The sequence below is a fragment of the Canis lupus genome, chromosome 19 (assembly GCF_048164855.1).
Source record: "Canis lupus baileyi chromosome 19, mCanLup2.hap1, whole genome shotgun sequence".
NCBI classification, from domain to species: domain Eukaryota; kingdom Metazoa; phylum Chordata; class Mammalia; order Carnivora; family Canidae; genus Canis; species Canis lupus.
The window spans coordinates 35,840,379-35,858,644 of record NC_132856.1 but is presented as its reverse complement, the minus strand read 5'-3'; the positions used below and the strand labels follow the sequence as shown (position 1 = coordinate 35,858,644).

Below are 18,266 nucleotides of genomic sequence, written 5' to 3'. Positions count from 1 at the left end.
AAAGTAACCACATGAAAAGCCAAGTAGGTTATCATCAGTAGACTGTTAATGGGAAGAACTTGTGATATAAATCAAATGTAGCAAGTACTAAACACTCCATTTAGCAACTAAGTCATGTGCTGGCAACCAACCAGCCACTTTAATCCACTATCTGCAGCCTGAAATAAACACGCCAAATAGCTGATTATAACGCCTGCCCACGAGCAGCAGCAAGGACCTTTCCTGGGCATTGCGTGCATTATCATTCATGTTTTTATTCTCTGCTTTCAAACCATGTATTTCTTATCTAAGGATTAAAAAAAGCCCACTGTACAAACAATTTATTCATATTAAGGGTTTTAAAGTGACAAGTGAAAAAGGCAGTACAACTCTAAGATAAGTCCATTCAAAATATTTGTATTCTGCACACAGGCTTTCACAGGAAATCATTCCAAATGCATGTTTAACAATGTGTGACTTAAACAAATTTTTGGATTATTTGATTCATTTAGCATAAATCTGGAATGCAATACAAATAATGACAGAACTTGCAGCTACACGAGGAGGAGGACTAGAGGGTGACAGTAGAGGTGGTAGTAGTAGGAGCAGCAAAATCACCCTGAATGCAAAGACAATGACCCTGGTGACCCTCAACTGGCATGACATGGGACTTGGCTAATTTTTCCAGTGGCTACAATAGATTTGGACTAACAGATGGACTTTTCGCCTTCCTTCCTTTTTACTTTATCCCTTCCTTCTGCTTTTTCTTTTTCTCACCAATGTATCTTTTTAATAAGACATGTCTTCTGCCTTCAGACAAACATCCTGGAAACTCAAGTTATAAGTCAAATAGTTAACCCTCTCCTTCATCAAAATGCAATGTATTCTTGCCCACCTACAACTGTGAGAAAATTCACTGTCCCTCCAATGAAAACCCAGGAACTCAAAAGGCATAATTATCTGCAGTCAAAACAGAGCTTCCTCCATTCCAGACAAGTGTTCATGCAGTTTCACAACACCATAAATAAATATATGGGTGAGCAAGAATATGGATGGTTACATATCAGAATGATACTCATTATATAAAAGAAGCCAACAGCTGAGAGGATTGGCTCTTCAAGGAGAGTGTGTACTATTAGTTTGCATATACCCACACACACAGATATATCTGTATACACGGATATGTGTAGATTCATGGTGGTTCCAAGCAAACTGATGAGGTACCCCCTGTCACTCTGGGAGACAGTTCCCTGGACAGGACTGAGGATTTCTTCTTTCAGGCATGAGCTCTGGGGCAGTGGTAGGCAAGGATTTCAAGAGACTTTCGGCACTGGAAATAGAGGCTAAAAGACTCACTTATGACCTATGAAAGACTCCTTAGGGCCTCCCCAAATCCCTGAGAGGACTGAGACAGTTTAGGGTCAGAATCCTACCAGTATGCAGGCAAGGTAATATAATAACACTTGGTATTTTCCATTTTTTTAATATTACAGTGGATACTAATGGGTAGAAGATGGTTTAGTTTTGATTTTCATTTCCCTAATGACTAACGATGTTGAGTGATCTTTTTCATGTGCTTACTTAGCCATCTATATACTGTATACCTTTTGGTGAGAAATACCTATTCAAGCCTTTTGCCCATTTTAAAATCACATTGTTTGATTTTTGTTGTTGAGTTTTAGGAATTCTCTATATATTCTTCATATTAATCCCTATCACATATATAATTTATGAATATTTTCTCCAATTCTGTGGGTTGCCTTTTTACTCTGCTGATATTCTCTTAACATGTAAATTCTCCCCTTTGTACTGCTTTCCATTAAGTTCTGGGACATTGCACTTTTGTTTTCATTCACCTTTAAGTATTTTTCATTTCTCTTGTGAATTGTTTTGATCCATTCATTGTTTAAAAGTGTGTTGCTTAATTCCCACAAATCTACAAAATTTCCAGTTTTTCTGTTACTGATATCTAACCTCATCTTTTTTTTGTATATATATATATTTTTTTTTATTGGAGTTCAATATGCCCACATATAGCGTAACACCCAGTGCTCAAGCCATCAAGTGCCCCCCTCAGTGCCCGTCACTCAGTCACCCCAACCTCCCACCCACCTCCCTTTCCACCACCCCTTGTTCGTTTCCCAGAGTTAGGGGTCTCTCATGTTCTATCACCCTCTCTGACATTTCCCACTCATTTTCTCTCCTTTCCCCTTTATTCCCTTTCACTATTTTTTATATTCCCCAAATGAATGAGACCATATAATTTTGTCCTTCTTCTGACTTCACTCAGCATAATACCCTCCAGTTCCATCCACGTTGAAGCAAATGGTGGGTATTTGTCATTTCTTTTTTTTTTTTTTTTAAATAATTTTTTTTTATTTTTTTTATTTATTTATGATAGTCACAGAGAGAGAGAGAGAGAGAGAGGGGCGCAGAGACATAGGCAGAGGGAGAAGCAGGCTCCATGCACCAGGAGCCTGATGTGGGATTCGATCCCGGGTCTCCAGGATCGCGCCCTGGGCCAAAGGCAGGCGCCAAACCGCTGCGCCACCCAGGGATCCCCTATTTGTCATTTCTAATGGCTGAGTAATATTCCATTGTATACATAGACCACAGCTTCTTTATCCATTCATCTTTCAATGGACATGGGGGTTCCTTCCACAGTTTGGCTATTGTGGACATTGCTGCTATAAACATCGGGGTGCAGGTGTCCTGCTGTTTCACTGCATCTATATCTTTGGGGTAAATCCCCAGCAGTGCAATTGCTGGGTCATAGGGTAGTTCTATTTTTAACTCTTTGAGGAACCTCCACACAGTTTTCCAGAGTAGCTATACAGTTCACAGTCCTACCCACAGTGCAAGAGGGTTCTCCTTTCTCCACACCCTCTCCAACATTTGTTGTTTCCCGTCTTGTTAATTTTCCCCATTCTCACTGGTGTGAGGTGGTATCTCATTGTGATTTTGATTTGTATTTCCCTGATGGCAAATGATGTGGAGCATTTTCTCATGTGCTTGTTGGCCATGTCTATGTCTTCCTCTGTGAGATTTCTGTTATGTCTTTTGTGGTTGGAGAAGATACCTTGTATAATATCCATCTTTTAAAATCTATTGAGACTTAACCTGTGAGCTGTCATAAGGTCTACCCAGGGGAATGTCCTCTGTGCACTTGAGAAAAATGCACATGCTGTCATTGTTGGGTAGAGTGTTCTGAATGTGTCTGTTAGATCTTACTGATTTATTGAATTGTTTAGGTCCTCTGTTTCCCTACTTAATTTCTTTCTGATTGTTTTATTATTGAGAGTGCAGTACTGAAATCTCCAACTATTATTGCAAAACTATCTTCTTCCTCTTTCAGTTCTATCAGCTTTTACTTCACATATTTTGATGGTCTGGCATTAGGTTCATAAATGCTTGTAATTGTCATATCTTCTTGTATTGAAACTTTCATTAATTTATAATGCCTTTGTCTCTTACAAACTTCTCTGACTTAAAGTCTGTTTTGTCTCTTTCAGGTACTACTTGCATAGAACATATTTCTCCATCCTTTCATTTTCAATCTATTTGTGTCTCTTGGATCTAAAGTCATTCCCTTGTAGACTGCATATAGTTGGACCATTGTGCAGAGGTTAGAGGGGTGTGTGTTTGTTTCTTTGTTCTTAGTTCATTCTGCCAATCTCTTACAATTAGAGTTTAATCCATTTACATTTAAAGGAATTACTGAAAGGGAGGGACTTATATCTGTCATTTTGCTATTTGTTTCTGTATACCTTATAATGTTTTTATTCCTCATTTCCTGCATTACTGTCTTCTTTTGTACCTACCTGGTATTTTGTAGTGAAATGATTAAATTCTATTATCATTTTGTATGTGTGTATATATACTACAGCTAGCTATTTTCTTTTTGGTTACCATGGGAATTACATGTAACATCCTAAATTTATGACAGTTAATTTTAACACTGAATTTATATCATCTTGGCTTCAATAACATACAAAAATCTCTGCTCTTCTATAACTCCATCTTCACCCCTTTTGGTTACCAATGTCACAAAATTTTATCTTTATACATTGTGTATTCCCAAACACAAATAATAATTCTTTTAAAGGTATTAGTGTTTTACATTATGTAAAAAATGAAACATGGAGTTACAAACCAAAGTTACAATAATACTAGCTTTTAGACTAATAAATTTTGTAATATATTAGTCTCTTAGATCATGTAGAAAACAAAAAGTGGAATTACATACCATCATTACAATAATACTAACTTTTATAATTGCCTATGTACTTAGCTTTATTGAGATATTTATTTCTTCACAAGGCTTTAAGTTACCATCTAGTGTCCTTTCATTTCAACCTGCACGACTTCCTTGAGCATTTCTTGTAAGGCAGCTACAATGGTAACAAATTCCTAAACTTTTGTTTTTTGGGAGAGTATCTTAATTTTTCCCCCACTTTTTTTTTTAAGATTTATTTATTCATAGAGACACAGAGAGAGACAGAGAGAGAGAGAGAGAGGCAGAGGCACAGACAGAGGGAGAAGCAGGATCCACGCAGGGGTCCCGACATGGGACTAGATCCCTGGTCCCCAGGATCATATCCCGGGCTGCAGGCATCGCCAAACCACTGCGCCAGCGGGGCTGCCCCTTCCCTCACTTTTAAAAAAATTTTTTATTCAAATTCAATTTAATTAACTTATAGTGTATTATTAGTTTCCAGGGTAGAATTTAGTGATTCATCAGTTATAAATAACACCCAGTGCTTATTACATCAAGTGTCCTCCTTAATGCCCATTAGCCAGTTACCCCGTCTCCCCACACACCTCCCCTCCAGCAACTCTCACTTTGTTTCTTCATATAGTTAAGAGTCTTTTATTGTTTGCCTCTCTTTTGAAGAACAGTTTTTCTGTTTATAGGATTCTTGGTTTAGCACTTTGATTATATCAGCTCATTGCCTTCTGACCTCCAAAGTTTCTGATCAGAAGTCTGCTTATCACCTTATTTAGGATCCCTTACAAGTGACAAGCCACTTCTCTCTTGATATTTTCAAATGTATATCTGTCTCTATATTTCAAAAGTTTGATTATAATGGGTCTTGGTGTGGGCACCTTTGAATTAATCTTTCTGGGAGTTTATTGAGCTTCCTGGATATAATTAAATTTGGAAAGTATCAACCATTATTTCCTCAAATATTCTTTTTGCACCTCTCTCCTCTTTCTGGGACTCTTATAATATGTGTGTTTGTTCACTTGATGATGCCCCACAGGGCTCTCAGGTTCTCTTTATTTTTCTTCAATCATTTCTTTTTGTATCAAGTTCATTGATTATTTCTTGTCTCTGCTCAAAGTTGCCTTTGATTCCTTATACTGAATTTTTCATTTCAGTTATTGTAATTTTCAGCTCCAGAATTTTGTTTTGGTTTGAGTTTTCTATCTTTTCATTGATGTTTCCATTTTGCACATACATTATTTTCTTTACTTTTCCCACATCTCCCATTTATTCTTTGAGCACCTTTAAGAGTATTGTTTTAAAATCTTTGTCTAATAGATTTGCCATCAAGTCTTCTCAGGGTCAGTTTCTGTCATTTTTTTCCTTTGAACAGATCATCATACTGTCCAGCTTTCTGAATGCCTTGTGATTTTTGTTGTTGTTGAAAACTGTTGTGGAAACTCATAATGTGGTAACTCTGGAAATCAGATTTTCTCCATTTCCCACGGTGTGCTATTTTTTCTTACCATTTTTATTGTTTGGAGTTTGTCATTACTGTTGTTGTTATTGTTTTTGTAGGATATCTCCGTGCAAATATTAGTCTGAGGTATAAATATGAGGTCTTCTTGGGTCCTTTCTGAGCCTATGCCTTTTCCCAGGTATGTGTCACAACTTTTCTAATTTTCTTTATATATATAATTGTCCACGAATGCCCTAATCTTCAATGTATGGCTCTCAAAAGAGAAAAAGAGAAAATGAATGAGGAGGAAAAAGGACTGCCAGCCCACCAAGTCCCTGGAAGTCAGTTCAGCAGAGGAGATAGGATGTGTACCAATGGCGGGAGGGACAACAACAATGGCTGCTGACTCTGACTGCACCTCTGAGATGAGAAGCAACAATCAATGATCAGAACACAAATCCTTGATATTTGGAAGGTGGTTTCTTTTTGCTTGCCCTGGCTCCTATAAGCTGTGTGTGGGCTGTTCCAGGCACACATGTTCAGTTGCCTGCCACTAGACTAAAGGGTGGGAAATGGTTAGCTTTCACTGTGTTAAGAGCTAATATTGTCCAAAATCAATGGCATTTTACCATCTAAGCCTTCCTCTAGAAGTTGTAAGCCTTCCATAGACTCCAGAGTTCCAAAATAGTTACATCAGACAGATTCTGACAGTGCCATTGTTGTCTAGATGGAGAGATAAAATACTGGTGCCTCCTATTCTTCCATCTTCTTAGAATCCTCCTTCAGAAATACCCTTTATATAATACCAAGGAAAACACAAAACTGATCCACTAATACAGGATCCACTAAACGATGGATTTAAATACAAATATTTAAATCAACCCATTTGTATTGGGTTTCCTTACTGCATAAAATAGTACCACAAACTTTGCGGGTTAAAACAACATGAATTTATTGCCCCACAATCTATAGATCAGAAGTCCAAGCATGGTATAATTGGTTTCTCTTCCTATGGTCTCAGAAAGTTGACATCAAAGATCAAACAGGCTGAGTTCTCATCTGAACTTAGGATCCTCTTTCAAGATCATTCAGGTTGTTGGCATTATTTAGTTCATTACTGGCTATTGGCCAGCAGTTGCTCTCAGCAACTAGAACTTGCCTTAGATCCTTTCTACATGCCCCTAACCATCTTCAGAACTAGCAACAGAGAACCTCTTACATGTCAAATCCCCTCCCCCATGTTTTGAATTTTTCTGAGTTTTCTGTCTCTGACCTCTAGACTCAGATTTACAATGCTCAGGTGATTAGTATAATCTCACTTTTCGTTAACTCAAGGTCAACTGAATAGGAACTTTAATTACATCTGCAAATTTTCTTTTGCATAAAATGTAATCTAAACATTGACATAACACCAGGGAGCCCATGTCATGAGGGCCATCCTAGAATTCAGGTTACTAAACCCATATATTTCATCTATAACAAAAACATAGTAGTCTTTTAAAAGATTCCTTGAACAAAGAATTCTGCAAGAGAAATTTATCCAAATCTGAAGAATTAATTATAATGGGATGTGTGACATTTTAAGTAGTATTTCTGATGTAGCCATTTTTATACAGCTTAAAATTAAAATTAACTTTAAGCTTATAAAAAGTTAGGTAATGGATACACCAGACCTCTTCACTACAAGCCAGGCACTGCCCTAAATACTTGTTTTTTTAAAAACTTTTTATAATGAGATAATTGATATTTCCATGCACTTATAAGAAGCAATGTAAACTGATCCCTTACTCTTGTTACTCAGTTTCCTTTAGTAGTAACATAACTATAGCACAGTATCACAACCTGGAAATTGATATTCATACAATCCATTGATCTTATTCAGGTGTCACCATTTTTATATGCACTCATTGAAGTGAGTATATGTCTGTGTCTGATTTAGTTCTATGCAATTTTATTATATGTATAGATTCATGTGACCACCACCAAAGTCAGGATACAAAACAATTCCATCTCCCAAAAGATCCCTTGTGCTGTCCTTTTGTTTTTTTTTTTGTTTTTTTTTTAATTTTTTTTATTTATTTATGATAGTCACAGAGAGAGAGAGAGAGGCAGAGACACAGGCAGAGGGAGAAGCAGGCTCCACGCACCGGGAGCCCGACGTGGGATTCGATCCCGGGTCTCCAGGATCGCGCCCTGGGCCAAAGGCGGGCGCCAAACCGCTGCGCCACCCAGGGATCCCTGTGCTGTCCTTTTGTAATTGCACCCACTTATCTCTGTCTCTGTCCCCATGTCTAACCTCTGGCAACAATGAATCTGTCCTATATTCTACAACTTTGTCATTTCATAAATGTTACATAAAAGTAGGCACACAGTATATAACATAACTTCTGGCATTGTTTGTTAGTTTTTTTTCCCACTCAGTATGATTCTCTGGAAACCTGTCTAAGTTGTTATCTTTATCAATAATTTGTTCTCTTTTATTACTAAGTAGTAGTCCATGGTATGGATATACTAGCCTGTTTAACAATTCACCTGTTAAAGGATGTTTCAGCTGTTTCTGGTTTGGGGCTATTACAAATAGCCTACTATAAACATTCACGTGTAAGTTTTTTCTATGAATATAAATTTTCATTTAGCTGAGATAAATGCCACCGGAGTAAAATTTCTGGGTCATAAGAACTTGCGATTTTAGCTGTATAAGCAACTGTCAAACTGTTTTCCAGAGTGGCTATACCATTTTACATTCCCACCAGCAATGTAGGAATGATCTAGTTTTTCTACATTCCCACCAACACTTAGTGTTGTCATTACTCCTTGTTTTAGTAATTCTGATAGATATATAGTGACATCTCATTGTAGTTTTATTTTGCATTTCCCTAATGGTTAATGAGTTGAACATCTTTTCATTGGCTTATTTGCCATCTGTGCACATTCTCTACAGTTAATATCTATCTGTTCATGTCTTTCAGCCATTTTCTAATTGGATTGGTTTTGGTTTTGTTTTACTGTTGATTTTGCAGTTCTTTTGAGAGTATTCTAGATACCAATCGCTTATAAGATAATATGGTTTACAATTACTTTCTCCCAGTCTGTATCCTGTCTTTTCATCCTCTTAATAGGATGTTTCAAACAGCAGAAAGTCCAGTTTATTTTTTTTAAAGATATTATTTATTTATTCATGAGAGACACAGAGAGAGAAAGAGAGAGAGAGGCAGAGACACAGGCAGAGGGAGACACATGCAGGGAGCCCGACATGGGACTCAGTCCCGGGACTCCAGGATCACGCCCTGGCCCGAAAGCAGGTGCCAAACCGCTGAGCCACCCAGGGATCCCCCAGAAATTCCAATTTAGAGATCATGCTGTTAATGAACTCATTGCTTTGCTTTAGATTCTGAAGATTTTATCCTATAGTTTTTCTAATACCTTTACAGGTTCATGTTCTACAGTTGAGTCCATGGTTTACTTTGAGCTAATTTTTATATAAGATATGAGGATTGGGTCAATGTTCATTTGTATTGCCTTTAGATATCCAGTTGATCAAACACCATTTGTTAAAAAATCTATTCTTCCTCCATTGAAATGTCTTTGCACTATTGACAAATATCAATTAGGCATTGTTGTGTGGGTATATATCCGGATTCTCTATTCTGTCCCACTGACCTACCTATCACTCCAATAATAGGAGATTTTCTTGATTACAGTAGCTATATAGTAAGAACTAATATCACCTTTTTTTTTTTCAAGAATGTTTTAGCCAATCTAGGACTTGTGCCTTTCCATAAAAAATATGTAATAAGCCTGTTTATGTCAACAAAAATCCTTGGAGTTTTGAAAGGAATTTCATTAAACCTATAGCTCAATTTGGGAAGAAGTAATACCTTTAATATGTTTTCAAAACCATAAATACAGTCCATATCCTCTTTGATTTTTTTCATTAACATTTTATAAATTTCAGCATACAGATCCTGTACATGTTTTGGTAAATTTATTTCTAAATATTTCATTTTCTTTGGAAATTTAATTTATTATTTTTAAATTTATTATTTATTAATTTATTATTTATTGATTATTTATAACAAACATAATAATATATAATAATAAATACATAAGAATTTATTATTAAATTTATTTATTTAATTTTATTTTGTACATATTCATTTTAGTATATGGAAATGTAATAATTTTTGTTTGTTGATCTTATATCCTGAGATTTTACTGAAATCACTTATCAACTCTAGGAGTTTTTTTTTTCCTTTTAAATATACTCTGCAATTTTCTTTTCTTTTTCTTTTTTTAAGATTTTATTTTTTTTTAATTTTTATTTATTTATTTATTTTTTTTTTAAATTTTTATTTATTTATGATAGTCACAGAGAGAGAGAGAGAGAGAGAGAGGCAGAGGGAGAAGCAGGCTCCATGCACCGGGAGCCCGACGCGGGATTCGATCCCGGGTCTCCAGGATCGCGCCCTGGGCCAAAGGCAGGCGCCAAACCGCTGCGCCACCCAGGGATCCCAATTTTTATTTATTTATGATAGTCAGAGAGAGAGAGAGAGAGAGGCAGAGACACAGGCAGAGGGAGAAGCAGGCTCCGTGCACCGGGAGCCCGACGTGGGATTCGATCCCAGGTCTCCAGGATCGCGCCCTGGGCCAAAGGCAGGCGCCAAACCGCTGCGCCACCCAGGGATCCCTGCAATTTTCTATATAGACAATCATGTCATCTGCAAAAAAGGATGGGTTTTTGTTTTTTGTTTTCTTATCACAGTGGTGAGAACTTCAGAGTACTATGTTACATCCTTGCCTTTTACCTGAATTTAGGGGAAATATATTTAGTTTTAATAATAAAAGACAGATGTTAGCTGTGGTTTTTTTGTATATGTTCCTTATCAAGCTGAGATGGTTCCCCTCTATTCCTAACTTGTTTAGAGTTTTTAATCATGAGTGTTGAATTTTATAAAATGCTTTTTCTATATTAATATGATTATATTTTTACATTTTTTATTCTTTATTCTGTTCATATATCATGGATTACAATGATTGATTTTTTCAATGATTGATTTTTAAATGTTGAACCAGCCTTGTACAACTGAGACAAATCCCACTTTGTCATGATATATTATTCTTTTAATAAATTTTTGCATTTGATTTTCTAATATTTTGTTGAGGGGTTTAAATTTTTGCATTTGATTTTCTAATATTTTGTTGAGGGGTTTTTATTTAAGTTCATGAGACATAGTGGGCTGTGGTTTAAGTGGTGGGGGATTTTGCTTTTTTTATTGTATTATTTTGTTTCAGGTATCAAGGTAATACTATCCTCATAAATTAGTTGAAAACTATTCTCTCTTCTCAATTTCAGGAAGAAATTGAGTATAATTGGTGTTAATTCTTTAACTGTTTTGTAAAATTCTCCAGTGAAGCTATCTGGGCCTAGAAACATCTTTTGTAGAAGCATTTAAATTAAAAGTTCAATTTATCTAACAGTTATAAGATTATTCAAGTTATGTATTTCGTCTTGGTTAAGTTTTGATAGTTTGTCCTGAGCCAAAACCAAAAGTCAGATGCTTAACCAACTGAGTCACCCAGGTACCCCTCCTCTATCAATTTTTTAAGGGCTATGAAATATGTAATGATATCTCTTGCTTCATTTCTGATATTGGTGATTTTCATCCTCTCTCTTTCATATTTGTCAGTGGTGTTGGAGGTTTACCAATTTTACTGATTTTTTCAAAGCAGCAGCTTTTATTAATTTTTTTTGTTTCCATGTTTTCAATTTTATTGATTTCTGCTTTACTATTATTCTTCCTTATACTTCCTTTGGGTTTATTTTGTTCTTTTTCTGGTTTATTGAGGTAGAAACTTTGATTATTCATTTGCAACATTTCCTCTTTTCTAATGTAGCCATTTAATCCCATAAATATCCCTTCAGCACTGTTTTAGTTGCATCCCACAAATTTTTGATATATTGTATTTTCATTTTCATTCAGCTATGTGAATATTTTTCCTTTCTGACTTCATCTTTGAGGCATAGATTATCAAATACTTAATGTCTTTGTTGATTTTTTTTAAGATTTTAATTTTAAAAAATTAAATTTTTTAGTTTATATTTATATATTAAATTAAATTATATATAATTTATATATTTAATTTTAATTTTTTTAGGTAATCTCTACACCCAATGTGGGTGTGAACCCACAACCTCAAGATTGAGAGTCATATAATTTATCAACTGAGCCAACCAGGCACCCCTACTTAGCATCTTTGAACCATGGATTACTTGTAGATTCTCGTATCCTTCTATTACTGAATTTTAGTTGGATTCCATGATGGTGATAGAACATACTGTATGTATTCAATTCTTTCAAATAGTTCAGGTTTATTTTACAACCCGGAATATGCTCTATCTTAATCAATGTCACATGTGCACTTGAAAAGAACATACAGTTCACAGTTGTTGGGTAGAGTCTTCTATAAATATCAATTAGCTTTTATTAGTTGATAGAGCTATTCAGTTTGTATCTTTGCTAATTTTCTGTCTTTAATTTTATCAATTGCTGATAGTGAGGTGTGGAAGTCCCCAATTATAATTCTGAATTTGTGTATTTCTCTTTTCAGTTCTGTCAGTTTTTATTTCATATATTTTGTTTGGTACATACACCTTGAAGATCACTATGTCTTCTTGGCAAATTATTTCCTTTATTATATAATGTCTCCTACTGTTCCTAGTAATTTTCTTTGCTCTGAAATTAATCTGGTTTTTTTTTTTTAGATTTTATTTATTTATTTGCTTATTTATTTATTTTTATTTATTCATGAGAGACATAGAAAGAGAGAAAAGGCAGAGACACAGGCAGAGGGAGAAGCAGGCTCCATAGAAGCCTGATGTAGGTATTGATCCCGAGACTCCAGGATCATGCCCTGAGCCAAAGGCCAACGCTCAACCACTGAGCCACCCAGATATCCCTTTAATTTGGTATTAATGTAACCATTTCTCCTTTTTAAAAATTAATGTTAGGAGCACCTGGGTGGCTCAGTTAGTTAAGCATTCAAGTCTTGATTTTGGCTCAGGTTGTGAAATCTCAGGGTTATGAGATCAAGTCCTCTGTTGGGCTCTGTACTAGGTATGCAGCTTGCTTAAGATTCTCTCTCTCCCTCTCCTTTTGCACCCCCCCCCCATTTTCTCTATTGCTCTCTCTCTTAAAAAAAAAAAAAGTTAACATGATCTATCTTTTTCTGTTCTATTATTTTCAACCTACAATGTCATTATGTTTGTGGTGAATTTCCTACAGACAGCATACAATTGTGTCATGGGTTTTTTGGGTTTTTTGGATCCACCTGCATAATCTCTTTTAATTGGTATACTTTGACCATTTACATAAAGTAATTTCTGATATATTAGGGCTTAAACCTACCATTTTATTATTTGTTTTATGTTCATTTCCTCCATTTCTTTTTTGTTACTGGATATATATTTAGGAATCTGTCTTCATTTACATATACTATTTTTGCATATAGAGTTTTGTATATTTTCTTAGCAACTGCTGTATGTGGTACAATTTACATATGAAACATGTCATAACTTACTGATATAAATGTTTTTCCATTTCAAGTGGAGTACCAAAATTTCACTTACTTAAGGTCATTTTACCTTCCCCACCTTTTAAATCCAATTGCCTCATTATTTCCTCTACATACATGAGTACAACAGATATTGCTATAATATTTTCAACTGTCAAATATGATTTGTAAAAATTATGAGAATGAAGAGAGTTCATATTTATCCGTATTTTTCCAATCCACTCTCCTTTTTCTTTTTTTCAATTTTTTTTTTAATGTAAATTCAACTTGCCAGCATATAGTATAACACCCACTGCTCATCCCATCAGGTGCCCTCCTCAGTGCCCATCATCCATTTATCCCAACCTCCCATCCACCTCCCCTTCCCTTTGTTCCCCAGAGTTAGGAATCTCTCATGGTTTGTTTCCTCTAATTTTTCCCACTCAGTTCCCCTCTTTCCCTGTATGAGCAAAATCCACGTATGAGCAAAATCATATGATGATTGTTGCTTGGACGTGGATGGAACTGGAGGTTATTATGCTGAGTGAAATAAGTCAATCGGAGATGGACAATCTTTCTTTTTTCTGAAGTTCAAATCCTGCTGTTATCATTTCCTTTCTGTTTAGACTTTCTTTTAGCCATTGTTCAAGAGTAGAACGGCTAGTGACAAACACTCTTGGTTTTCCCTTGTCTAAAAATGTCTTTATTTCCCTCTTCATTCCTGATGGATAGTTTTACCAGATAGTTTATGGCTGGCAGTTTTTTTTTTTTCTTTCTGTACTTTAAAAATATGTCAGTTGTGTCTGGCCTCTATGGTTTCAGAGGAGAAATCCACTGTCATTTGAGTTGATATCCATCCCCCTATAAAAAATGAGTAATTTCTCTCTGGTTATCTAAAGATTTTTTTTCTTTGTCTTAATTTTTAGATGTTTGTCATGTGCCTTTGGGCTTATCCCATTTGGGGTTCACTCATCTTTTTAAATCTGGAGGTTTATATCTTTTGCCAAATTTGGAAAGTTTACAGCTATTATTTCTTCAAATATTTATTTAGTTCCATATTCTTTCTCATCTCTTTCTAGGGTTTTGATGATACGGTAGATCTTTTGTTATATAATCACAGTTCCCTGAGATCTGTTTATTTATTTTCCAGTATAGTTTTTCTCTGTTGTTCAGATTAAGTTCTATCAATCTGTTCTCAAGTTCACAGATTCTGCATTCTGTCATTTCCATTCTACTATGGAATCCTTCCAGTAAGGCTTTCCATTTTTTCAAAGAAATTTATAATTACTTGTTCAATCAATTTTATGATAATTTTTTAAAATTTTTTGTCAGATAATTCCAATATTTGATTCATCTTAGTGTTGGCATTAGTTGTCTTCTCTCATTCAAATTGTGCCTTTTCTGGCTCTTGGTATGAGGAGTAATATTCTATTAAATCCTGGACATTTTGGATATATGTTAGATTTGTTTTGTTTTCCTATTTATATCTTCCATTTTAGCAAGCAGTCACCTTGTTTCAGGTTAGCATGTGGGTTCTGGGTGACCTCCATGGCTTGCTGACATTGCTACAAGGGGCAGGACAGCTCTCTGGTACCAGGGGCTTGAAAGCTGGGAATAGGTTGACCTGCCTTGACTCCACTGATGAAGCTGCTGTGGGCAGCTTGAGCCTGCCACTGCTGGCAGGTGTGAGATGGGGAACATGTTGGTACTCTGGGACTCTGCTAGCAATGCCATTGTGGGCAGAATGGGCTGGTGCTTAGTCCCAGGTGGGACTTCCCTTTCCCAGTCCTTTGGCCAGAGAGAACAGGCATTTCTTTTTTTCTTTTCTTTTTTTTTTTTTATTTTAAAAGATTTTATTTATTTATTCATGAGAACACACAGAGAGGATTGAGAGAGAGAGAGGCAGAGACACAGGCAGAGGGAGAAGCAGGCTCCATGCAGGGAGCCCGACGTGGGACTCGATCCCGGGTCTCCAGGATCACGACCTGGGCTGAAGGCGGCGCTAAACCGCTGAGCCACCCAGGCTGCCCGAGGCATTTCCTTCTCTTCATCCCTTCCTCCCTTCTAATCTCTTTCTCTCATCCTTCATCCTTCCTTCTTTTCATCTATTTTCTCTTGGCAGTTCAGGGTTGCAGGGCTCTCCAAATCCCAGGCAGGGATATATGAAAAACAAGTATAAAACCCAGGGAACTCATCATGGTATTCAATTCCTGAGGCCCCTAACCAATCCTTCTTCTATCCCAACTTTCAGAGTCCTTTTATGATTGTCTGTTGAATTATTTCTAAGCAATCTAAATTAAGTTGTATTTAGAGAGAAGGAGAAGGGAAATGTGAGTTTATGCTATCTTATCCCAGAACTGGAAACCACCAAACACTTTTAAGAAATGGATTAATTTGCTCTTCAAAATCCCATCATGGATTTAAAATGAAAAGAAGCAAAGAAACTTGGTAAGGTGACCCAGATAACTAGTGGTGATGGGGGAATTCATACTCAAATTGTCCAACTGAGGCCCCAGCACTGCTTCAGTTTCCTCATGGCTGCCCCAGAAGTCTTTAGAGCAGTAACTCTCAGCCCGCTTCCTGCACTACTACCTCAGTGGTCTACTCCCACCAGATGATAGAGGGAAGAGAGCCAGAGTCTAGCTGGGCAGTTGAGTAGTTTCAGAACCTGATTCCTTCATTTGAGATTCACTCCTGAGTGGCATGAAGCTACATAGCAAGTGAATTCAAACAAACTCAAGCAAACTCACTGTGTTGGTAAATATTCTCTTGGCCAAAATGCCAAACGCAAAGTGAAGAAAAGGATTTGCATGATATCACTAGCAGCTACATTTCTTATCATGGAGCTCGCACATGGTAGATCCTCGGTAAATAATTCTTGACTGTAATCAAAATGAACCAGCCCTTTAAATACTGGATGAGGCTTGGCTCAAATTACCTCCCACTAGACAGTGTTCCTGAGAACAAACAACCATACCATGACACCCTGTGGAATATTTGAGATACTGCACTTTGCAAGTTCTACCAAAGTTCAAATTCAAAAGGACAGAGTTAAAACAGAAAAGACAATAGCTCCCCAAAATGCATAATCAATATTTAAAAGTCTAGAATGCTTTTTTGTCATCAGCAGTCTGACCCCAATGGATAAGCACTCTAAAATAAAAGTGCCTGTTTCCCATACTTGGTGCTTATCTGAATTCCAGAGCACTTATATGATTTCCTTTCCTTTAAAACTAATTTTAAAATGTGATCCAAACTCTAACCAAGACAACATGTTCCCAAATAGTATGGTATTTTGTGTAATCTTTCCTATAGACATAAAATTATTAGGCAACAAATTTAAAACATCCCAATTTGTTCTAAAATGGAACATCCTGAAAATGTCCAAAGATAAAATGACAGGCATGGTCTAAGGAAGCATCTAGAAATTCTCATGATGTAAAAATATTAATAAGTGATTACTGTGGATAAGATCTCCATGGTTTGCTAATCACAGCAAAATCTACTAAGAGAATGGCAGTTTGGTTAAGAGGTCTGAGCCTCCTAAACAGAAAAAACTCCTTACATTGTGTAAACTCATTTCTGCTGAATGTCTTCATAGTCAGAAAGAAGATTTTACTTTTGTTTTCCACATTAAAAAAACCCTGAAGACCCATTAAATTTAGAGTGCAAAGTATCCCCATGTTTTAATATTTTGTATTCCCCCAAATAAAAGAAAAAGCAAAGCATAAACAAGGGAATCATTATATGTAGCAAAAGTACATTTGCAAACACATTGAACAGGAAATAATTAGGAACTTTTTATGACACTAATTTTATCTGAAAGTCATAGCTATATACATTATACAGCTTTAGTATCAATTTTCAACCATGTATATACCTTTCATATTTATGGACTTTTTAATTTATTCAAATAGTAGCTGACATCAGAAAAATTGGTCTACTTCTTCAAACACACAAAACACAGAAAACAGGAATTAAAAAGGAAATAATGGGACACATAGAAAGAAAGACATAAAATATTTAAAGTCTCATGAAGACTATATATAGGTGATTCTGAGAAAGATACAACAGATCTTCTGTAGATTTTCGTTTACGTATTTTCTTTTAATAGTTACAGATTTAATTTCCACTCTAACTGTTCTAAACTTAAAATTTAGTTAGCAAGATACTACTTGCCTTTCATGCTTGTTTTGTTGCTATCTAAGTCCTAGGCTGCTATTCAACTAATTCAATTCTGCAATTCACCTAACTTTAAATTTTAAGTGTGTCATATAATATTTGGCTATTTAACTAATGAATATTTTAGTAATTAAAAATTACTATTAAAATCACCAAAAAAAAAAAATCATTAAACTCTTTGGGATAAAAGTCTTTTCCTGTCTACACACTGTCAATAAACAAAGTGCTAATCTTGTCACTTTTTTGGCCACTGTCTCAGGAATGCTTCTTAAGTACTCAAAGGATTAAATTAAATCTCACCTGCAGACAGGCTTTTCAATTCAGCCGAAAACCTAGTTCTCAAAGGAAAATTACTTTCATCATCTTAAGTTAAAACCAATGATTCTATCCTTTGGAATTTGCAAGAAAATAGCAGCATCAAAGAAAACAATTCACTTCAAGAGAGTTTGTTCTTCAAGACTGTCTAAAAGAATTATTTCAGAGAGAATTCGTTTTAGGAAATATTTTCTCAAGGTCTTTCTAAGAGAGCCATAAAATTGTGTCATTTAAATTACTTCAAGTTGATGTCTTTTCACAATTTTGACTGTCTTTTTGGGGTTTTAGGAAGCTTTTTTTTTAAAGAATTTTTTTATTTATAGTTGTTTTGAACTCTAAGTTTGGCTTATGGTCTTCTATTTTTTTTAAAAGAGATTATATAATTTTATGAGCTAAACATTTGAAACTCATGAAGGGAATAAAAGTAAAAGATGTATTTCTTTTGAATTCAAAAATGAAATAATAGAAGAAACTGAATTTGAGATTAAAAGTACATAAGCATTTGGGGAAAAAATGACAGCACTCTAGCTAGTACCCAAGCAACTATTTTCCAACTTAAAATATTCTATGTTC

General features: G+C 35.6%; 1 protein-coding gene across 25 annotated transcripts in view; it reads right to left on the bottom strand.

The window, feature by feature from the left end:
* Positions 1-18,266, bottom strand: part of ERC2 (ELKS/RAB6-interacting/CAST family member 2) — a 906,960-nt gene that overhangs the window by 483,744 nt on the left and 404,950 nt on the right. The gene's annotated exons all lie outside the window — the stretch shown is intronic.